At 44.6% G+C, this 25,043-nt stretch overlaps 1 protein-coding gene and 2 pseudogenes across 1 annotated transcript in view; 1 reads left to right on the top strand and 2 right to left on the bottom strand.

Annotated features, from left to right (window-relative positions):
• The window catches only part of LOC118561913, a 716,353-nt gene that overhangs the window by 383,835 nt on the left and 307,475 nt on the right, over positions 1–25,043 (top strand). The window lies entirely within an intron of this gene.
• Positions 1–25,043, bottom strand: part of LOC118561874 — a 951,216-nt pseudogene that overhangs the window by 656,369 nt on the left and 269,804 nt on the right.
• Positions 19,235–22,430, bottom strand: LOC118561910 (annotated as a pseudogene).

Below are 25,043 nucleotides of genomic sequence, written 5' to 3'. Positions count from 1 at the left end.
ACTTAATTGATAATTATTAATATCCACTACAATTTGGCGTTGTCGGCAGGTCCGATGTGCCAGGAGGACTGTGTGGTGAGGGATGAGGACGCTTGGCCAGCCTGAAGACTTCAGTCCACCTACGTTTAAAAAAAGGCATTCCTGAAACCTGCCAGCAGCTCCTGGCCGATCGGATCCTAACCCAAAAAACGTCTGTGATCATTCCTGGGTGAGAGAGTACACTAAGCCCTTTTATTGCACATTAACCATCATCTCCTAATACTTATTTATTTCACAGAGTTGGTGAAGTGGGAAGATCAGCATGAGGGCCTGACCCTGTCAGGAGAACAGGGCTGGTCGATTGGTAACAGTAGGACTAAGTGAAACAAAGGGTTTTGTGGGTGGTTTTAGCATTTCTACACCTCATAAAGGAGAAAGCCAGGACGGGCAGACGTGCCGCCTTCTGAAAAAAATGGGTTCTGGAACCTCAAAGGCCTCGGGGGTGTCTCCCTCTCATCCAGACTTTCCATTATATAAAATGATGAGTGGGAAAGGTGGAGATGATTGTGTTTAATGTGCTTTAATCTGGGAAGACAAGTTTGGTTTTCCATGGGGTGAAACTTTGAGCATAAATCAGTTAAATAAGGTTAAAACGCTGATAGAGACTGGGAGAAAAAGAAAAATAGGAAAAAGATTAAAAAAGAGGATTTAGATCAGAAGGGAAAATGGGTAAAATGTTTAAATGAATGGAGTGCAGTAGCTGCAAGAAGAGAAAGTCTGAACTGAAACAGATTTCAGGGGGAAAGGATTTATCTGGAGACGTGGGTAACAGGCGTGACAATGCTGGTGGTGCTGCTGATGTCTCCATGTTTCCTCCTCCATATAGACCTAGTGGTGCTTCACCCTCCTGTCCATATGCTCCATTGCAGGTGGAGCTACAGGCCCTCCAGGTAGCTGACCTGAATCCAGACTCCTGTCCTCCTCTGTGAAGACGTCAACCTGATCAACAACATGAGGAGCGAGGCGAGGCTGGGGAGTGAGGTGAGCTCAGCAAGCAGGGCGGCTCTGATGGAGCAGAGGGTGGAAAACTACAGGAGGATCCCGCCCTTTTCAGACCCAGTCACTACCAAGGCAAAGCAGACACAAGAGTCATCTCAAAGCCAGAAACTGAACTGAACTCTCCTTTTATTAACACCTCTCCAGGTTCCACATGGCTAAGAAATGGCAAACAGCGAGTAAACAAAGGAAGAACATCAATTTCCCTTGCTGGAGGTGGCCGGAGCGAATGAACCCCAGCTGGTGTTTAGACCAATGACTGCAGCTGACATCCAGACCAGAGCTGCCCTCCTCCCTAATCCAGAGAGGAGGGGAAGAAGTTGCTGCAGAATCTAAACTCTGTATGGAGACTGGGGATCGTGTTGTCCATCTGGCTGAGTTAAAGAGACATGCTCTGCAGAGCAGTGATCATCATGTAGGGCAGGGAAATGTAGGAAAGAAAAAGAAAGCTGACTAAAGAGACACTGATCTGCACAAGGCTGCCCTAACCATTTTTCAGAGGAAGATCTAACCATCATGGACATGGCCATGAATGCCGGGCCAGAGGCCGTGGGCGTGGACAGTGGTCCCGTTCTGATGCATGTCACAACTATGGACAACTGGGACATTGGAAGAACGGCTGACTGCAGGAACCACAGCAGCCTGATGACAGTAACTGATGGGGGATCAGACCCTGGATCAGGAGGCCAACCTCGTTGAGAAGGGACTTGCTAAGGAGTGTGAGGCTACACACACACACACACACACACACACACACACACACACACTTAGAATGTGCCACAGCTGTTCCATCAGGCATGTATCTCCACACAGAGACCCCTGCCTTTAAAAATCACATCACCATCATCTTTTTTATGATGGTGATGGGTGAAAAAAATGTTGTTGTTGATCTAGATGTAACTCATCCTATTTTATCTGCTAAATGTATCAAGGAGCTGCCAAAGCTCAGTGGCCGTTATGTTCATTCTGTCTCTGCTTCAGGTTAAACGGGGAAAGTTTCTCTGTTCCTTTAAAGTTTTCTACTCAGCAGGAAGTGCAGCTGAAGAATTTTTTATGTGTCTACATTGTGTCCTTTAAATGTCATGGGTAGAAATTTGATGTGTAGATTGAACTGTCATGATTGTGGCACTCACATTGGTTTGATTCATCACCCTACACACCTGGATAGCTCCGCCTTTCTCTCATCACGATTCACCTTACTCACCTGTTCCTGTCACTATTTAATCTCCCTCCTAACCGGAGACGAGTGCCAGATTTTTTCGAGCCATTTGGTTAGACAAATCCAGCGTTTTCTCTTGAGTGCCTGACTGCCTGTTTCCTGACCCGATCTGTTTTCTCGTTTTTCTGAGCCTGCCTGACCCCTGCCTGTTTTGCCTAGCCAATCTGTGACCCGACCTGGAACTGGACCTCGACTTCGCCTCGGATTTCCCCTCGGACCTTCCCCGGACCTCTGACCTGGATCTGACCCTGGACTGGACATCGGAACACGACAACTGGACATCCCCTTTGAAACCTCTGCCCACGATCCCGAACGGATCCGAACATCGGCTCGCCCCTCGAGCAACCAGTGACTGTAAAAGGCTTCTCCCCCGAGCTGAACAACCCTCTCCGGCGGGTCCGCCTACCCTCGGTCGCCGGCCCTCCTTTGTTCTCTCCCGTCTCCCGCATTCTAAGAGGTCAGTGGTTATTTTCCCTTTTACACATCAGCCCCGAAGTGTTGGCAAAATAACTCACCTGCTGTTCCATTCTCCAGACCTCCCGGCCAAGGACGCTGAGGACGGTTCCACAGCGCGCAGCTGTCTTTTTCGTTGAAAATAAACAAAACAAAGCACCCTCTGTCTGGTTGAATTCTGGGTCCTTCTGCTCCGTCGTGACAGAAAAATCTGGCCAAAGATATGGATCCCTCACCAGACAGAGAGTGGCGCGAAGGCGTGGAAAAATCCATCTCCCAGTTAGAGACTGGCGTTAGTGAGATTTTAGATCACTTGCGCAACCAGGCTTCACCCGCTCCGCCACTTCCGCAACCGCCAGTCTCTGCTCCCACGTCATGTCCGGTGACGTCATCATTACCCGAACCACGTCTCTCCCCTCCCGAATTGTTTAGTGGGAATCCCGAACATTGCCGAGCCTTCCTCACTCAGTGTGAGATACACTTTGAACTGCAACCCACTGCTTTTCCCACTGATCGCTCCAGAATAGCTTATGTTATTTCCCTATTAGCCGGCAAGGCAAAGTTGTGGGGAGCTTCAGAATGGCAGAGTAATTCCTGCATTTGCTATTCTTATCCAGCATTCTCCAGAGAACTTACCCGTGTTTTCAGCCCATTGTTGCCCTGTAGAGAGTCGTCCAGGGGGCTTTTAGCCCTGAAGCAGGGGGATAAATCCGTAGCTCAATATATTATCGATTTCCATCTTTTAGCTGCGGAGAGCCGGTGGAATGAAGATGCTATGATGGATGTGTTTATGTCTGGGCTTAATGGGAGGATCAAGGACGAGCTCTCCACTTGTGATTATCCCCATTCCCTGATGGAGCTAGAAGAACTGGCTACTAGGATCGATCTCCGCTTAATGGAACGACGTAGAGAGCGGCGTGTTGAAGGTCCATCAGTATCCAGATTGTTTTCATCTGTGCCCGTGACTAATCCTCCTCCTGCCAGCAGGTCTGAACCTGAACCTATGCAGCTGGGGAGAACCAGCATCTCAAAGGAGGAGCGTCAACGCAGGCATCAGCTGAACCTCTGTCTGTATTGTGGGGGACAGGGTCACCGAGTGAGAGACTGTCGGGTAAAAGATCAGGCTCGGTAGAACGGGGGAAGTACCTACTGAGCCATACAAGATTATTTGCCTCCTCAAAACTCATGCTTCCAGCAGTTCTTACAACTTCAGCCAAGTCTCATAACCTCTCTGTTTTTGTCGACTCCGGAGCTGATACTGAATTTATGGATGAAGGACTCGCCAGGAGGTTGAACATTAAGCTTCTCTCAGGATCTTCCCCTCATACGGTGCTTGCACTGGATGGACATCAACTGAATCGTTCTCATCTCGTCACGGAACCCGTCGAACTTCTCGTTGGAGGTAATCACAGAGAAACACTCACTTTTCTGATTATCGATTCTCCACAGGTTCCCATCATTTTAGGTGTTACGTGGCTTAAGAAACATAATCCCCAAATCGATTGGCAGAGGGTCGAAGTGCTAGGGTGGGCATCCTCCTGTTCTGGGTCTTGTTTACTCTCCGCTCAATCCCTTCAGCCCCCTGAGAATGACGTTGAGGAGGTGTATCCTGACCTAGCTAAGGTTCCGTCCTGTTATCATGATCTAAAGGAGGTCTTTAACAAGTCCAAAGCCACGGCCCTACCTCCTCACCGTCCTTTCGATTGTAGTATTGACTTATTACCAGGGGCTACTCCTCCCAGAGGTCGACTTTACTCGTTGTCCTTGCCAGAGTCACAGGCAATGCAGAAGTACATAAGCGAATCACTTAAGGCAGGAATTATTCGCCCTTCATCATCTCCAGCAGGCGCGGGTTTTTTCTTTGTAAGTAAGAAGGACGGTTCCCTCAGACCCTGCATAGATTATAGGGGACTTAATGGGATTTCAGTCAAGAATCGTTATCCTATCCCTCTCATCAATACAGCCTTTGAGCAGATACAGGGGGCTAGAGTTTTTACCAAGCTGGATCTGCGAAATGCGTACCACTTGGTCCGTATAAGGGAGGGGGATGAATGGAAGACGGCATTCAATACCCCTACTGGCCACTACGAGTACTTAGTGATGCCCTTTGGGTTAACTAACGCTCCTGCTGTCTTCCAGAACCTAGTAAATGATGTTCTCAGGGACATGATTGGTCAGTTTGTTTTTGTCTATTTGGACGACATTTTTATCTACTCAAAGGATCTAACAACCCATAAACAACACGTCCGTTCAGTTCTCCTCCGACTGCTTCAGAATCAGTTGTTTGTAAAAGCTGAGAAGTGCGAGTTTCATGTCTCCACCTTGTCCTTTCTGGGGTTTATTGTTTCCCCAGACCAGATTTCTATGGACCCAGCCAAGATTCAGGCAGTAACTGAGTGGCCAACCCCTACCGATAGAAGACAGCTTCAGAGGTTCTTAGGCTTCGCTAACTTTTACAGAAGGTTCATTCGGAGTTATAGTCAAATTGCTGCTCCCCTCCATACACTAACCTCATCTAAGGTGAAGTTTTTGTGGAACAACCAAGCGGACAAGGCTTTTGAGAGACTTAAGAACCTTTTCACATCGGCGCCAGTACTAATAGCCCCTGATCCTGAAAGACAATTTATTGTGGAGGTTGATGCATCAAGTAATGGTGTGGGGGCCATTTTGAGTCAGGAGGCTAGTGATGGTCGGATTCATCCTTGTGCCTATTTTTCCAAGAAACTATCCGAGGCAGAACGAAATTACGATGTGGGGAACCGAGAACTTCTAGCTGTGAAACTCGCCTTGGAGGAGTGGAGACACTGGTTGGAGGGGTCAAAGCTCCCTTTTTTAGTGTGGACAGACCATAAGAACCTCGAGTACCTGAGAACAGCTAAAAGGTTAAATTCCCGACAGGCCCGGTGGGCCTTATTCTTTGGGCGATTCAATTTCTCTCTATCTTTCAGGCCTGGGACAAAGAACGTCAAGCCTGACGCCCTTTCCAGGATGTACGAGGTGGGTGAGGAGAGTTTCGGTGGTACAGAGAAGTTTATCCTCCCGGAGTCAGTGAGATGCTCCGTCACCATGCTAGGCCTGGAGAGGGAGGTTAGGGACGCCCTCGTCAATGAATCCATCCCTGAGACCTGCCCTAGGGACCGTCTGTATGTTCCGGACGCCCTGGTTGAGAGGGTTCTTAACTTTTGTCACTGTTCCCGTCTGTTCTGCCATCCGGGAGTGACTAAGACCCTCAAGGCTATCCAGTCTCAGTTCTGGTGGCCCTCCTTGTCAGCGGATGTCAAGGAGTTTATTGCGGCCTGCACACAGTGCAACCAGGCCAAGGCTTCCCGCCGTCCTCCCTCCGGCTTACTCCGGCCTCTCCCTCTGCCGTCTCGGCCCTGGTCAAACATCTCTATGGACTTTATTACTGGTTTGCCTGTCTCAGAAGGTAACTCTGTTATTCTCACAGTAGTGGACAGGTTTTCTAAAATGGTCCACCTGGTTCCATTGCCTAAGCTCCCCTCCGCCAAGGAGATGGGTAACATTCTTACCAGAGAAGTGTTTCGACTGCATGGGTTACCGACTGATATAGTTTCTGACAGGGGTCCCCAGTTCGTAGCCCAGTATTGGCGGGAGTTCTGTTCAATGTTGGGCATCTCTGTCAGCCTTTCTTCTGGCTTCCACCCTCAGACAGATGGCCAGACCGAGAGGGTCAATCAAGAGGTCGAGGCGAAGCTTCGCATCTTGTGTGATTCTGACCCCACCAAGTGGGCACAGAATCTACCCTGGGTCGAACATGCAATCAATTCCACACCATCTAGCACCACTGGTCTCTCTCCTTTTTATGTTGTTTATGGTTTTCAGCCACCGGTGTTTACCATTCAGGAGAGGGAGTCTAGAGTGCCATCTGCCCGTTTGTCTGCCCTGAGGTGCCAACGTGCTTGGAGGAGGGCGAGAAGGACCATGGGTCACATGTCACAGGTTCAGACACAGGCTGCCAACCGTCATCGGATCCCAGCACCCCAGTATAAGGTGGGGCAGAGGGTTTGGTTGTCCACCAGAGACCTTCCCTTAAGGGTGGAGTGCAAGAAGCTGGCACCACGGTTCATTGGTCCATTCCCGGTCTCTAAGGTGGTTAATCCAGTCTTCAACTACCACGCACTATGAAGATTCATCCCACTTTTCACGTGTCCCGGGTCAAACCTGTTAAGACGTCAAGATTCGTGCCCTCCTCCAGACCCCCTCCACCCCCCCGACTGATCGACGGTGATCCCGTCTACACGGTAAGGCGCATCATCAAATCTAGAAGGAGGGGCAGAGGCGTCCAGTATCTCGTTGATTGGGAGGGTTACGGGCCAGAAGAACGGTCATGGATCCCATCCAGATTCATTATTGACAAGAGGCTTATCAGTGACTTCCACAAGGCCCATCCCAACCAGCCCAAGAGGGCGTCTGGAATCCGCCCTTGAGGGGGGGGGGCTCTGTCATGATTGTGGCACTCACATTGGTTTGATTCATCACCCTACACACCTGGATAGCTCCGCCTTTCTCTCATCACGATTCACCTTACTCACCTGTTCCTGTCACTATTTAATCTCCCTCCTAACCGGAGACGAGTGCCAGATTTTTTCGAGCCATTTGGTTAGACAAATCCAGCATTTTCTCTTGAGTGCCTGACTGCCTGTTTCCTGACCCGATCTGTTTTCTCGTTTTTCTGAGCCTGCCTGACCCCTGCCTGTTTTGCCTAGCCAATCTGTGACCCGACCTGGAACTGGACCTCGACTTCGCCTCGGATTTCCCCTCGGACCTTCCCCGGACCTCTGACCTGGATCTGACCCTGGACTGGACATCGGAACACGACAACTGGACATCCCCTTTGAAACCTCTGCCCACGATCCCGAACGGATCCGAACATCGGCTCGCCCCTCGAGCAACCAGTGACTGTAAAAGGCTTCTCCCCCGAGCTGAACAACCCTCTCCGGCGGGTCCGCCTACCCTCGGTCGCCGGCCCTCCTTTGTTCTCTCCCGTCTCCCGCATTCTAAGAGGTCAGTGGTTATTTTCCCTTTTACACATCAGCCCCGAAGTGTTGGCAAAATAACTCACCTGCTGTTCCTCTCTCCAGACCTCCCGGCCAAGGACGCTGAGGACGGTTCCACAGCGCGCAGCTGTCTTTTTCGTTGAAAATAAACAAAACAAAGCACCCTCTGTCTGGTTGAATTCTGGGTCCTTCTGCTCCGTCGTGACATGAACATAACTATCACTTTAACCTATGATGGACTGACGGTTCACATTCAGGACTCTGAGTCTGACTTTACTGCAGTACATTGGGCCCTAGATCAATCTTTGTATGCATATGAATGGAAGCTTCCAGCTGCTCCTGTGCCTCAACATTTTGTCTCAGCAGTAAATGCTGTGACACCTTGTTACTTACATTGTACTTCACATGTGTCTGACAGACCAGACTGACTCCTGGAAATGTTCTCATTTAATATGTTGATGATTTGTTAATCTGTGCAGAATCCACTGATCAATGCTGGACAGACACCTTAAAACTGCTAAAACGTCTTTATGAAAAAGGCCACAAAGTCTCAAAATCTAAATGCAGTTTGTACAGGAGGAAGTCACATTTTTGGGCCGTGTTCTCTCACATAAAAGCAGGAACTTGTCACTTCAGCGGATTGAAGCAGTTCTAAAAATCCCAAAACCAATCACAAAGAAGCAAATGATGTAATTTCTGGGTATGACAGGTTACTGCAGGGCTTATATTCCTAACTACTCCAAGCTTAAATCTCCTCTGCTCTGAAAGCAGCCTTGTCCTCTGCACCGGTGCTGAATTTGCCAAACTCTGACAAACCATTTATTGAAATGGGATGAAAAATCTGGTTTTATGTCATCTGTTTTGTTGCAATCTCACGGTGACAAATTGCAACTTGTGGCTTCATTTTCCAGTAAACTTGATGCAGTTGCAGCTGGTTTACCTGGTTGGCTGCGCTTTAGTGCTGCATCTGAGAAAGCAGCGTTAGCGTCACGTGACACTGTTAGCTACAATTCTCTGACAGCTTTTGTTCCACATTCTTTTTCTATCATCCTCCTGGAACAAAAGACTTTTATCAGCAGCAAGGTGGCTCAAATATTCTTCAATTTTATTGGACATGCCTAACATCACCATTCTGCTGCAGGTTTAAATTGAATCAGGTTTGTTATATCTTCTTAGTCAGGTGTTTAGCAGTCAGGCTCGTTACCACACCACTACTCTGAACTCATCTCTTTAACTGAGGCTTGTGAGTTGGTGGAAGGAAAAGCTGCGGTATCGACGCACGGACTGTGTCATGCGTCCCGAGGGGCATTGCTGGATTTGGTTAAAAATATTGGTACACAAATGAGTTTTCAATGGTAGCTAAAAATTACAGCAAAAAGTGTTTGATCTGTGCTTCTCACAACCCGTCTAAGGTTCCTGCACAGCCACAAGCTGGATATCCCTCTCCATAATTTCCATTCCAACATCTGTTGATGGTTTTTATTGAGCTGACACTTGCTGAAGGAAAGAAATATTGTCTAGTGGCTGTGGACATGTTTTCTAAGTATGTTGAAGCTTTTCCAACAAAACAGGCAGACAGCAGTGCTGTCACAGAAGCTTTATTGATGGAGATCCTTCCACGCTGGGAGTCCATGAGGTCATTTCCAGTGATAATGGGACACATTTTGTAAACAAAGCTCTACAGGAAATCAGCGAACGTCTGGATTTGCAATTAAGAACACATCGTTCTTATCATTCACAATCAAGGGGAGCTGTAGAAAAGGAAAAGGGCACTATGAAGAACAAACTGGCTAAATGTGAAGAAACCGGTTTGTCTTGGCCAAAACCTCTCTGGTTCTCATGTAGATGCAGATGAGAAATAGATCCAGAGGTAATCTCAGTTCTTTTGAAATCCTTTTTGGGAGACCTGTAAGTACGGGGGAGGACCCAGTTGTGAGAGCTGCATTCCCCTCAGTGGCTGATAAAATCCTGCACCAGTTCCAGCCAGGACAGTGGGTGCTGATCCGAGACACCAGAAGAGCCACTGGAGAGAAAAACGTTGGACCGGTCCGTTCCAGATCCTGCTGGTGACTCATACTGCTGTGAAGGTCCAAGGAAGGAACACCTGGAACCACGCCGAATCGCATGTGGCGTTTAAGGGAACACCACATGAGCAGCATCCGGGTCAGAACCCCCTGTCTAAAGGGGCTTCCAACGACCGCCCACCTGTCCCAGGCTGGTAACAGGGTAGTTTGAAGCACAGACGCCACTCTGGAGAGGCAGCGGGATTTATATTTTGTTTCTTGTTTCTGTTTTTTCAAAAAAGTACTAAATACCAGAAGAAAGGACAGTCCACTTTGAGCCAAGATCAACATGCAGCATTATAGAAGATTGAAGGTTTTAGAACTGGTGATTGGGTTTACTCTTCTTTTTATCCCTCCTGTGTTTATTGGGAAAAAGGTAGAGAAAGAACAATTTATGATTTACCCAAATAATCACCTAAATCATACCAATTGGCTGACTCGAAAGGAGACCCATCACTTCAGTTATCATGATCATGCTGATAACAACTGGTGGAAACTAGAGCATCAGACTATACGGAAAATGAGAAATTACCATTGTTATATGTGTTCTTTGCTTCCACATGCTTTTGATAACCAAACATTGTTAGTCACGGTTCCCATTGACACTGCCTGTACCACTTTTTTCCCTAGTCATCAATCTGGCAGGTTAGTGGAGACCATTTACGTGGGTAAAGAGGTTTTACCCACGTAAATGGTCGCATGGTCGCATAAGACTGAAAAGAGGTTTGTAAGTTTTCTGATATGACTGATATGCAATTTGTCCATGCATTCATGGACAAACTGCACACACTCACTCAGACACACACAACTGATGCTCAATTCTAAATAGACTCACACGTGACACAAGCCTCTAATGTAACCCCTCTGCTGGAATGTTGTCTCGTCATATGTGCTTTTCTAGTGCTGAGGTTTTTTACATATTTCAGACTCTACCCTGTAAAAGTAAAAAGTGTAAAATATGCCTATTTTCCCTCTCCCTCCACAAATGTGGCTCCTATCTTTCCATAGAGTTAAAGGCAGCGCCCTAAGGAAACCACGTCACGGTGGTGTCCTTGGCAGTCGAAGAAATGCTCCTAACAGCTGCGTTATTTTGGCACGCAAGGCCTCAGTCATCCATTCCCCCCAAATGTATATGATGTATGCAATGGATGGTTGTACTGAAACTATAATTTCAATTACAATGTAAAATGTAGTTGACAGTAAAGATACATTGATGGATTGTTTCCACATCCAAGGACACAGAGAGGAAGAGAGGAGTTGAGTTAGATAGGAACTGGATGGTACCAGTGACTGCACTCTGAAGATTATTTCCACTTTCTTTTTTATCCCAGAATGTATAAAAGTTTAGTGTGTTCTTTTTCTCTTTAATCTGTTTCCTGAGTGCTTTAGGGGACAGAGACATTCAAACACTTCTTTCCTTTGAATTAAATAACTTACAAAGACAAAGATGCATCTTTTCTTTCCACTTAATCGATAATTATTAATATCCACTACAAGACCATCATGACGAGCCTGCCAGGATTTGCACCATCACCTTGAATCTTTCCACTGTGTGACACTGCATTGAACTATTCCTAGTTAACCTTTAGACTTATTTAAATAAACTATACAATTGATCTGACTGTAACCCAGATAGTAAAAACAGAAGAGATGTATAACATACTAAATAGCAAGGATAGGTTAATTTATTATATCCTTTTATTTCAATTAACATTTCAAAGTTCATATACAGTTATTAAAAATATGTTGGCATTGATTGAAATAAGTTATTTTTATTTTGTGGGGAATGGCAGGCGAAAATGTACTTTTCTACAGGAGTACGGTCTGAAAGTAGCACAGATGTGGGGGAAAAGAGAGAGAAGAGAAAAAGTGGGGTTAAGCATGAGAGGAGACAGCGGAGGAGGAGCAGGTAGCTGATGTTGAAGTGAGTAAGCTCAGACTTATCGTAAAGAGAAGTCATAATATCCAGTATGCAAGTTAGCAGTACACAGTAGAGTTTAGATGAGAAGCTGTGGGACGGTGTGCTTGTTTTTCTTTGTCGCTGTGTGACAGCTGTCCCAACTGTCACACAGAGACAGGAAGGGTAACAGTTTTCTGTTCTTCCTTAATATTACTTTATATATTAATTTGAGTAGTTTAGATTCTTATCTTTAAAATTGTTTTCATTAGTCTGACTCTTTAGTTAACTATTTGCAGTGCACACATTTAGTTAACTTTGTTTGTCAGTTCTCTTGTATTTTTTGTTAAATGCATCAAATTAATTTCTTTAAGTTACCAGTTTCCTCTGGACCTGCTGCTGAAATCATACAGATGAGCTCCAGCTGATGTCCTTATATGGCTGTCAAGCTTCCTCAGCGGGTCGTTCCATTTGTTTGGCAGGGGAAGGGGAAATTTGGCCTTTAGTTTAATTTTACTATTTCTTTAATGTTTCTTCTTTTTGTAACTTGTTTTAATTCTGATATTTTTTCAATTTAAAGATTTAGTAATGTTCTGACCAGTATTTGTTTAATTTCTTGTGTGTTTAATTACCCCTGTGTGGGAATTAGCAGTGGTCTGATCAGCCACTATTTAAGTTCCCCTCATGTCTCCTTTGTTAGGTCAGTTTTGTGCTTCAGTTCTTTGTGTTACTACCTGAGTTGTAGTTTGTTATGTTGACCTCAGTTTTTGGGACCCAATTTATAATTTTTGAACAATTTTTGTAATAAATTAAGAATATATTTTGAAAATTTTCAACGTCTCTTTGGTTGGTCTATGTAAAACCTTCATTTACTCAAGAGTTAGAGTGAAGCTAACCTAGCTGTTCACTAACCTGGACTTGAATCTTCCCACTGTGGGACACTGCATTGAACTATTCCTAATTAACATTTAGACTTATTTAAATGAACTATACAATTGTTTTGACTGTAACCAAGATAGTAAAAATAGAAGAGATGTATAAAATAATAAATGGCAAACCTGGGCTACTGTAAGCTGGTTTTTCGCTGCTAGAGTGGAACTTAAAGGGCTTGCAGAAGACGGTTACCGCACTGGATAACGAGTGACAGACTCCAGATAGTCACTCTGAGAACCCACATCGCTCAGAGTACATCTGGCAACGTGGGAACTGAGGGCCAGTAGATGTGGAGCACATAGAGCACCTGGAAACCACACAACTGCATCATTCCTGAAATGCTGTTTCTTTGGATCGCTTGGAGGTCCTTCTGGACACAGGAAGAAGTATTGCCCAGATTTATATGTAGAAAATCACGATTACACAAGATACTGAGTTATGCTTTAATATTATGCTTTTTGAGTGAAAAGGCTCTGGACTGTGGAGTTGGTCGGACTTCTACATTCCTGGGCATTTTCCACAGGCCTGCAACATCGGGGGTATTTTTGCCGGCATTAGATTTAGTCTTTACCATAGTAAACTATGACTGGCGTTGTACACTGTGTATGCAGATTCATTGTACGGTTGGAACAATGCTATGTTTTTTCTGTTTTGCCTACATTCTTAAAATCTGCCATTCCCCTATTTTATAATTATTTTTATCAAAGGAGGGTTACTATGGTCTACTTTACATGGTGTATAGTGTAATTTACTTTAGTTGTGTCCAATGCTGATTGATCCAAAAGCATTTGAGAGAGATTCAAATTAAATAGTATGAGGGTATACCGAGACAAAGAACCCAAAACACATTTATTTAAAGGAGAAGTCAGGTCAAAATCAGAATTCAAACTGCTGAAAGTACTTTAAATATAAAATTATTACATACTGTTCAATAAATGATGAGCTTTTTTAATTAAGAGTAATTTTCATTTGAAGGTCCCCTTGTAAATAAAAACCTGTTTTCATGCCGACATATTTTTTTAACCTCTTAAACAAAGTTAGACATTGTTGGTGCCATTTTTCTATTCAGTAATTTACGCTCATATTTAGTTATTATTTTGGATATGTTTAGTATTGACCTGTCCAGGGTGTACCCCGCCTCTCGCCCAGTGAACGCTGGAGATAGGCACCAGCACCCCCCGCGACCCCATGAGGGATAAGCGGTTTGGAAAATGGATGGATGGATGGATGTTTAGTATTTACATATCATAGAATATTTAGGATTGCATTATAACTATTACTGATTTATTATGTTTATAATTTCCCTTTAGTTTAATATGCATTAAGTTTAATGATTAAAATTATCTTGAATAGATAGCCGATAGGAACTGACGCTGAGTGATGACGTTGCGAAGCTCGCGCGTCTCTGGAATATAAAAAAAAAAACTGATGTGGGTTTGGCTTACTGAAAATAAAGACGGGGCGAACACACTGTTTTCTACTGTCGTTCAAACTTTACCACGCGTAGACTCGTTCATTTGCATTCATCAAAAGAAAGAAATGGTCAACATTTTAAGCATGGACATTTAGCCACTACAGACATGGTATTAAGCATTTTAATTTAAAGTGATACTAATTTTACATTTTAGTGACATAAAAAGACAACAAATAAGCATTAAAGTACGGTTTATGGGTCGGGTTCTGCAATGTTATAAGATGAGTATAAAACTCATCTTTAGAACCAATCTCTGTTCAAAATGGTGATCTGCACCGCCTAATCTACCTTCAGCAGTTATCATCAGTTATTGCAACCGTAAACTGCAGAAAATACGGACAGAGCAGCTCCTTCTGAGTTTACTCTGCTCCCGTCAGGATGAGCTGAAGAGCGTTAAGAGGCGGAGGGATATTTCAGTGTCACTTAATTTAGAGCCGAAACAAGCGATCTCACTTTCAAAAACAAGCCCAAAAAACTGCAAACCGCAACTCATGAAATTTACAATCGACTTTAGAAAAATTAGACCAAAGTCGCATAAAATAGGTGAGCTTCGCAACAGTGAGCATTCTTTCTAAGTGTGTCGTATCCCTCCACCCCTCTGGTCGGGTAAACAAATGTCCTGGCAAATTCTACATTATAAAAAAGAACAACCTACCAAAAAGTCTCGTTCTCATCTCATCTTAAAGACATTCTTCTTTGAAATGTTGGCTACAAACGACGTGTTTTCTCTCTGGCCAGAAGTTAAATGGCAAATCCTCTCTTTTCAAGGAGGTAATCCAAAAAAAAGAACCCATGGTGGATCATGAATCGGAAAGGTGAAAAAAATAATGTTTTTTACACTTTTACCCAATGTATTGGAACATCCAACTGCCATGCACGTGAACATTGTTGCTTTAACAATAGCTCTCATGAATTTCAATGGTGACGTCTTCTCAAAATCGGAAATAATTGTTGTTGATTGCAGTTGAGTACAAACAGTTCCTTTTGAATTAGCTTGTAGAGCGCAGTGCCTCACCGCACAGAGACATCACAGGATGTGATGTCGGGCGGCCATTATTGCCCAAATATGGGCAATAATGGCCGCCCCTGTAAACAGTGATTGAGACGACAATCAATAAGAAAATGTTCTTTTCTTATTGATTAGTTAGTTTTAGGTATAGCTAATGATTCACTGATTTTTCCTTGTTGACCGGACTTCTCCTTTAATAACATTGCTTAACGGAGGGCTACATGACTGCAAGTGATAAGAGGTGTAGGAGGGGGATGGGTGGGATTTAATTGAAGAGGTTTTGATATGGGGTCATAAATCAGTCTTAACTTTGTCATAAAGTACCTCTATACCTTTTTTTTCCTCCATACCTGAGAGCTTCCAGTCTCCAGTGTGGATCCTTCAGTCCAGCCAACAGCAGCTTCACTCCTGAGTCTCCTGGATGATTGTAGCTCAGGTCCAACTCTTTCAGATGGGAGGGGTTGAAGCTCAGAGCAGAGACCAGAGAAACACAGCCTTCCTCTGAGACCAGACAGCCTGACAAGCTGCAGACACACAATTACGAATTATTTTAACACGAGAAAGTGGTGCTCAAGAAACCTTTGCTCAGTTGATTTTAAGAAATATAAAATATAAATCAAACAGTTTTTGTTCTGTAGGTAATAAAAAGTAACATTTGACACATAAACAGATGAATCCTGACTAGCGCTCCACTGGGATGGAAACTCTGCCAACAGACACAAACTCTGCAGAAGGTTCTGGCTTTAAGCCAGGTCTAAACAGTGCACTGATATAAAAATGTAAGCCTGTCAAACATATAAATAGTGTAAATATTAAGAGGTACAATGTACAGTATTTGCAGATATAAGATATATTACTGTATTGATTGTTAAATATGTGTGTAAATATTTTATATTGTAGGACAGAAACTGTAAATATTGTACAGTGTCAAAAATGGGGATTTTTAGTGATTATTAATGTCAATAAACTTATATTTCCATCAACTTTTTAACAGGTAATAAACAGAAATCTGGTTTTAACAGGATGGAGAACTTTGTACCTGAGAGTTTCCAGTCTGCAGTTTGGACTCTCCAGTCCAGCAGAGAGAAGCTTCACTCCTGAATCCTGCAGGTTGTTGTTCCTCAGGTCCAGTTCTCTGAGACTGGAGGACTGGGAGCTGAGAAATGAGGACAGAGCTTCACAGCTTCTCTCTGAGAGGTTACAGCCACTCAGTCTGAGGAGACAGGGAGAAACATCTGCTATTAAACAATTTATCAGAGATATTGTTGATTTCTTTACAGTCACCAATGTTTTCCTTGGAAAGATTGACGGATCTGTCTGATTTTACACGTCTATATGTTGCCTTTTGTTGTGAACTGGTTCATTATGAATAAACTAAAGCAACATGAATCAATATTTACCTCATTAGCAGATTTCTCACTACCAGAAATAAAAGCAGCAACAATCTGTGTCCTTACAGAGCTTTGTTGGAGGCTTTAACCACTGGCAGCAGCCTCAGGAGAACCTCCTCTGAAGCAGAGTATTTCTTCAGGTCAAACACATCCAGATCTTCTGCTGATGACACTAAGATGAAGCCCAGAGCTGACCACTGAGCAGGAGACAGTTTATCTGTGGAGAGACTTCCTGAACTCAGAGACTGTTGGATCTCCTCCACTAGAGAACGATCCTTCAGTTCATTCAGACAGTGGAACAGATTGATGCTCTTCTCTGCAGACACGTTCTCACTGATCATCTCCTTGATGTACTGAACTGTTTCCTGATTGGTCTGTGAGCTACTTCCTGTCTGTGTCAGCAGACCTTGTAGGAGTCTCTGATTGGTCTGCAGTGAAAGTCCCAGGAGGAACCGGAGGAACAAGTCCAGGTGTCCATTTGGACTCTGTAATGCCTGATCAACAGCTCTCTGGTGAAGAGACTTTGGTTTAGGTTTCTTAGAAAATAAAAACTTCTTAGATGTTTGTGTTTCTTCCATCAGGTTGAGACCATGATTTATGAAGGTCCGATGAACATGAAGAGCAGCCAGAAACTCCTGAACACTCAGATGGACGAAGCAGAACACCTTGTCCTGGTACAGCCCTCTCTCCTCTCTAAAGATCTGTGTGAACACTCCTGAGTACACTGAGGCTGCTCTGATATCGATGCCACACTCTGTCAGGTCTGATTCATAGAAGATCAGGTTTCCTTTCTGCAGCTGATCAAAAGCCAGTTTTCCCAGAGACTTGATCATCTTCCTGCTCTCTGGACTCCAGTGTGGATCTGTTTCAGCTCCTCCATCATACTTGACCTTCTTCACTTTGGTCTGAACCACCAGGAAGTGGATGTACATCTCAGTCAGGGTGCTGGGCAGCTCTCCTCCCTCTCTGGTCTCCAACACGTCCTCCAGAACCGTAGCAGTGATCCAGCAGAAGACTGGGATGTGGCACATGATGTGGAGGCTTCTTGATGTCTTCATGTGGGAGATGATCCTCCTGGCCTGCTCCTCATCTCTAAATCTCTTCCTGAAGTACTCCTCCTTCTGTGGGTCAGTGAACCCTCTGACCTCTGTCACCATGCCAACACACTCAGGAGGGATCTGATTGGCTGCTGCGGGTCGTGCGGTTATCCAGAGGCGAGCAGAGGGAAGCAGTTTCCCCCTGATGAGGTTTGTCAGCAGAACATCCACTGAGGTGGACTCTGTAGCATCAGTCAGGATCTCCTGGTTCTGGAAGTCCAGAGGAAGTCGACTCTCATCCAGACCATCAAAGATGAACATAACCTGGAAGTGTTCAAAGTTGCAGATTCCTTTGGTTTCAGTAAAGAAGTGATGAACAAGGTCCACCAAGCTGAACTTTTTCTCTTTCAGCACATTCAGCTCTCTGAAGGTGAATGGAAATATGAAGTGGATGTTCTGGTGGGCTTTGTCTTCAGCCCAGTCCAGAGTGAACTTCTGGCTTAAGACTGTTTTCCCAATGCCAGCCACTCCCTTTGTCATTACTGTTCTGATTGGTTGATCTCTTCCAGGTGGGACTTTAAAGATGTCTTCTTGTCTGATGGTTGTTTCTGGTCTGTGTGGTTTCCTGGATGCTGTTTCAATCTGTCTGACCTCATGTTCCTCATTGACCTCTCCAGTCCCTCCCTCTGTGATGTAGAGCTCTGTGTAGATCTGGTTGAGAAGGGTTGGACTTCCCGCTTTAGCGATCCCCTCAAACACACACTGGAACTTCTCCTTCAGACCAGATTTAAGTTTATGTTGAATTGGAGCAATATGTTCTAAATTAACACAAAAAGTGAAATCAGAAAAGAAACCAAGTGATCTGAAGATGGTCTGAATAAATGTGATTCCATCTCTTTATCTGTAAATGTGTGATTTATGCATCAGGTTAAATCTTTGTAGAAATCCTCTTACTGCTCTGCAGACGGTCAGCCAGCTCCTCCTGCTTCATCCTCCTCAGGAAGTTCAGAGTGATCTTCATCAGTGCCTCTCTGCTGCTCCTCCTCTGCTCTTCATCCTCACCTTCCAAAACCTCCTCATCATCTCTCTGACTCTCTGAGCAGTCTGGGTCATCTGGACTCAGAACCTTCTGGAACTTCTTCAGCTCCTTCTTCACAAAAGTGACCATGTTGTCCTCCAGCAGCTAGAACAGAATAATAAATGAAGGACACATCAGACTGAGATCATGGATCCAAACATCAGAACCATGTTGGACAGACTGACGGTCCACTGGTCCACAAAGTCCAGCATGGAGACGACTGAACAGAACCAATGGAAAAATTGTTGTTGTACATGTACAGACCATAAATATGGAGTCCAGCTGGGTTTGAGGCTGCCGGGCAGATGGACCTCTGAGAACCTCTGAGTTCTGCTGATCCACTCTGTGGAGGAACCAGAACAATTAGAAAGAAAGGATATATTCATCCAGCAGTTTTCATAGATGAATTCCCCAAGAGCTTCACAGTAAAAGTCCTCAAGACAGAAAAACTGAAATGAACACGACACAAAGAAGTCAACAAGAGGAAGAAGAAATAAAAAAGCTTGCAGATGACTTTGTAAAAGTATAAAAATTTCAACACGTGTGTCTGCACTACTTTCAGAAAGGTTTCCTACTCACAGTTCATTCTGAGGCCTTATTCCTAAACTCAAAAGCAAATTTAGAGGAGCAGACTAAAGCTGACTTCAAAGACCTTTTGCTATAAGCTTCTACTTTGAAGGTATTCCTCTGGATCCAAAGCACTGGGCTGTTGTCCCTCTGTGGACCTTAGTGGAACATTGTGAGGCTGTGCCACAGGGAACCCTCTAAGCTTTTCTTACAGACTACCTACAGCCAGCCTCATCTGGTCTTCTGCCCCCTGGAGAGACTTCAGCTCCATGGTATAAAAGATGTACAGCAGAGAGGAGATAAACAGGGTAGAGAAGCCAAGGGCGGCCAGCAGGTAGAAGGATATATGAGGGAAAGGCTGCTGGGTTCGCAGAGCGAAGCAGGGAACTTCTGCTATGGCCAGCTCCAGGAAGAGCAGAGCCAAACCCATCAATCCAGTGCATGCAGCACATCCTCTCAGCACAGTGCAAGCCCATTTTGACTTCTGCGCGTGCCTCGGTTAGAGTGTCAACCAGCTCAGCTAGCTTCTCTGCGGGACTGTCCTGAGTCTTGTCACTTCCAGTCTGAGCTGGAATGTGAGATTCTAGCGATAACTCAGCAGTGAGAGCCTCCTGATCAGAATATGGGAGAGGATGGCCAGAAATGGAGCTTTTGTTGGTTGACATGAAATCACAATAAACGGCGGCTTTGGAGGAACCCTTGAACAAGATGTAGTGGATCCAAATACCTTTCTCAAAGGGGACGAGCTATTTTTTACTGATGAAGAGGTCATCTGCAAATAAAGTCATACCATTTTCACACCCATGAAATTTAGCTGTTTCTACTCAAGAGTCCCTCAGTCCAGTGTAAGACATCAGTAGTCTGCAGCCGACTTCTTAAGGGTGCATGTTGATGTCACCTCCCACAATGACTACATCTGCTCCTGTAGACGTATGGTGGATGAACTGCTGCGGCTCCCAGGCCTGGACCACTCTGTGGGACAGGTAAGACTCCTTCTCTCTGCTGTATTCTGCATACAGTTGTGTGACATAGACGTTTGCAGTCAGGGCCGCCAGATTTAGAATTGCCATTCCAACGGCTTTGCCTCCAAACCAGTCCCCATGGTGAGCCGTGTAAGCGTAACCGTTCAAAGAGTAGCGATAAAGGGACATGTCAAGGATTTGGAGTTTGGAAAGAATGGCCAGTCCACTTCCTGTGACTCCGCTTTTGAAGTAATGAGAGTTACGATGAGTAGAGGCCAGCTTCGTTTTCAAGTAGAGAAAGTCCTTCTCACTCCACACCTCTTGCAGTAAGATGACTTTGTTAACGGCGTGACTTCCTCATTGCGTTCTGCATTAGACAATGTAGCTCCCTTGGAAAAAGAAGGTGATTATTCAGAGGAAGCTGACTCCCTGGTTTAATTCAGAGCTGCGTTCCTTGAAGCACAATGTTAGGAAATTGGAGAGAAAATGGCGCTCTACACACCATAAGGAATCTTACCTAATCTGGAAAGACAGTCTACTGTTGTATAAAAAGACCCTTCGCAGAGTTAGAGCAGCATATTTTTCATCATTTATTGAGGAGAACAAAATAATCCTAGATTTCTCTTCAGTACAGTTGCCAAACTTACACAGAGTCATAGCTCCGTTGATCCATCCATTCCCATAGCTCTTAGCAGTAATTATTTTATGGGATTCTTCTTAAATAAAATTGATTCCATTAAAAATAAAATAATTGGCATCCTCCCAAACATGATTACCTCGTCCTCAGTAAGTAAGGCAGCGTTGGCGGAATCTTTAGAACCTGTGCGGTGTTTGAACTGTTTAGAAGCAGTAGAGCTTTCTGAGCTATCTAAAATTTTAGCTTCATCTAAACCTTCTACCTGTATGTTAGACCCAATCCCAACCAAGTTGTTTAAGGAGGTATTCCCTTTGATCAGTGGTCCTATTTTAGACATGATTAATCTATCCTTGGTAAATGGATATGTACCACAGGCTTTTAAAGTAGCTGTTATTAAACCTTTACTTAAGAAACCATCTCTTGATCAAGATGAGTTAATAAATTACAGACCTATATCTAATCTTCTTTTCTTATCTAAAATTCTTGAGAAAGTAGATGCTAATCAACTTTGAGAACATTTACAAAGTAATGACCTACTTGAGGAGTTTCAGTCAGGCTTTAGAGCTCATCATAGCACTGAAGCAGCTCTGGTGAAGGTCACTAATGATATTCTCATGGCCTCAGATAATGGACTTGTGTCTACACTTGTCCTGTTAGATCTCAGTGCTGCATTTGATACAGTTGATCACAATATTCTCCTACAAAGACTTGAACATACTGTAGGGATTAAGGGGAAATCATTAGGCTGGTTTAAATCTTATCTGTCGGACAGATTCCAGTTTGTTCATGTTAATAATAAATCTTCCTCAAACTCTAGGGTCACCTGTGGAGTACCACAGGGTTCAGTCCTTGGACCAATTCTCTTTACTATATATATGCTTCCGATTGCCAAAATTATCAGACAACATGGGATTAATTTCCACTGTGTATGCTGATGACACTCAGCTACATTTATCCATAAATCCAGATGAATCCAATCAATTACTTCAACTACAGTTATGTCTTGATAACGTTAAAAGCTTGATAACTTCAAATTTCCTGCAGTTAAATTCTGAAAAGATGGAGGTGTAATCTTTTGACTTCTTGACCTCAAACAATAAACTTCTTAATCAATCACTTAATCTGGATGGCAATAACTTGGCCTCTGGTAATAAAGTAAAAATCTTGGTGTTATTTTTAACCAAGACATGTCATTTAATTCCCATATTAAACAGGCTTCCAGAGTTTCCTTTTTTCACCTCAGGAATATCACCAAAATTAGAAAGATTCTGTCCAGGGGTGATGCTGAAAATCTAGTCCATGCATTTGTTACTTTAAGACTGGACTATTGTAATTCTTTACTATCAGGAAGTCCACAAAATGCAGTTCAAAGTCTTCAGCTGATCCAAAATGCTGCAGCAAGAGTTCTGATGAAAATCAACAAGAGGGATCGTATTGCTCCAATTTTAGCTTCCCTTCATTGGCTTCCTGTTAAATCAAGAATAGATATTTCTTTGTTTCTGAGAGGCGCCCGTCGCTTGCGCCCTCCCACACGCCCTGTTGTGCCCATGTGGGACCTCTCTCTTGTCCTCGCCGCCCTGCGATCTCCTCCGTTTGAACCATTGGCGGAGGCGAGCCTTGAGTGCGTGTCGAAAAAGACAGCTTTTCTTCTCGCCATGGCTTCAGCGAAACGGGTGGGTGAGCTCCATGCGTTGTCTGTTCATAAGGACGAAGAAAGAAGAAAGAAATGGATAATTTCAATGAAAAGAGCGCAGGCAGACACTCCCAATGGACTGGGGGAGCCATCATACCACGACAGAATTTGCAGTCTACACTTCATCTCCGGTAAATACAACTTAATTCTGCACTAGTCATTGTTCTACTTAAATAGTGGCGGAGGGGAGGTGGCGATCGCTAGACGGGGCCGGGAGAAGCGAAGTTGATGCGCTGCAGCAGCAGCACCCCGCACCATTTTAGTTTTCTTCGTGCAATCAGTGTCCAATAATGTTCACCAGACTCTGGGTCCCCGAGCAAGACCCTTAATAGAATAGAATAGATTAGAATTAAACTCTATTGTCATTGCACTGTCACAAGTACAAAGCAACAAAATGTGTTCTCTGCTTTTAACCCATCACCCTTGGGGAGCAGTGGGCTGCCACTGTGCGGCACCCGGGGAGCAATCTGGGGTTAAGCATCTTGCTCAGGGACCAAGAGTGCCAACACTGGGGATCAAACCAGGTACATGCATCCTTCTCTGAGTGCAAGCACACTGCTCTAACCACTAGGCCACGACCTCCCAAAAATGTAACAGGTCATTTCCAGAACCTCAGACCCCGACTGAGGAGACCGGTCCATACTAGGGGTGGTGATTGGCTAAAATATCACAACATGATTCCTTGCAGTGAAATCAGGATTTTATTAGTTTCCCAAAGTAACAATAAAGCTGTTGAAGAAAAATCTAGAGAAGCATTTAGACCAGAGCATTTCTGACCCATTTTAATGAGTTGCTGCAGTTCTGCTAACTTGTCTGAAGCTCAACTGAAATGTAATAAATCCATTGAGATATTTAAGAGCTGAAGAACAGCTGCAGCTCTAAACTCCTGTGAGGGAACAACACAGAGTCTCTGGTTCTGATCCCAGTGATTGTTCCAGCTCCAGCTGAGAAGAACTAAAACTCTTCAGTCACTAAAACTGAGGAAGGCTTTCAGATACGATGACAAAACGGTTCAGGAACAAAGAAAGAAAGTCCAGTTGGTTCCATGTTGGATTTGATTCAATCACTATGAATATGGGAGAGGGACTAAACAGTCCAGTTAGCTCATTAACATGGAACAGAACCAATCAGAGTGAGTGTCACGGCTGTTGCCGTCATATTTGTGTTTCCTTCTTTTTTCTTTCTCATTTCTAAGTAGGCTGCATGTTCCTGTAGAAAGACCCGCCTACTTCCTGCTTTCTAGGGTGCTGACCTCAATCCCCTCTATAGGGTAGTTCACGCGTGACGTCCTGCGTGACGTCGGCGCTACATCCGGGTCCCGCTGGTAGGCAAAAACAGAGCTGCTCTCGTCTACAACATGACAAAACGGGTGATTTAGAGCGTACTTTTAGTTCGTTTATTTTTGTAATCTAAGCAATGCCTACGACTTGTTGTGCTCCCGGTTGCACAGAGAGGCATTCCAAATCGTTGGATGTACGTTTCTGTCGTTTACCGAAGGAGGAAGGACGCAGAAAGAATTGGATATTTTCAATGAAAAGAGCGCAGGCAGATAATCCCAATGGACTGGGGGAGCGATCATACTACGACAGAATTTGCAGTCTACACTTCATCTCCGGTAAATACAACTTTATTCTGCTCTAGTCATTGTTCTGCTTAAATAGCGGCGGAGGGGAGGTGATGATCGCTACACGGGCCGCAGAAGCGGCTGCTACAGCAGCAGCAGCCATTGTCTGAAGCAGCAGCAGCAGCAGCAGCGGCTTCTCCGGCCCGAGTAGTGTTTACGCAGCAGCGGCTACAGCTGCTGCTGCTAGCAGTAAGTAAACTGCTGCTAGCAGCAGCTTACTTACTGCTGCTAGCAGAAGCTTACTTACTGCTGCTTACTTACTGCAGTAAGTAAGCTGCTGCTAGCAGCAGTAGCAGCAGCAGTAGCAGCAGTAAGCTGCTGCTGCTAGTACTTCTGTGTTTACGCTGCAATGTCGCCGACACCGCCACCCATTTTAACAAGACAAAAACACCTAAATAATCCGTAGTGAAAAATGTTTTTTTTTAACCTACCGGGCCTCTGCTGAGACGCGGTCTGTGTCCGACGCCGCTTTGTGCTGTTGCACAAACATGTCTGAACATCCATCCATCCATTTTCTGACCGCTTAATCCCTCATGGCGTCGCGGGCGTTGCTGGAGCCTTTTTCCTGATATAAAATAATTGCAGCCGTCCAGTGGTTTCATGGCTTTCATGCTCTCTCGTCTGTACTGGCCTGCCGTGTTTATAAGGCAGCTGTATGTCGCGGTACGGAACAGTTGGCCAGCATTTCACAGACTCGCTCCGTCCCTTCAGGCTTTTGCTGTGTGGATCTGGCAATCTGATACCATCAACCATCAACTTACTCTTAAAACGATCTTGTAGTACGTTATCTAAAGAAGAAAAATACGTGGAGAACTCGTGAGTTTCTCTGTTTGCGTCCGCCATTGTGTTCGTCTTTTGCCTACCGGTCCGGCGCGCATGCGCGAAAAACCCGCATCAAAACAATAACAATGAACTGGTCTATTGGTTCCACCTCAACCAATGGCTCGTCACCA

Source organism: Fundulus heteroclitus, unplaced genomic scaffold, assembly GCF_011125445.2.
Source record: "Fundulus heteroclitus isolate FHET01 unplaced genomic scaffold, MU-UCD_Fhet_4.1 scaffold_75, whole genome shotgun sequence".
Lineage (NCBI taxonomy): Eukaryota > Metazoa > Chordata > Actinopteri > Cyprinodontiformes > Fundulidae > Fundulus > Fundulus heteroclitus.
Note: the sequence above shows the minus strand (reverse complement) of the source record. Positions and strands in the feature narration are given on the sequence as shown.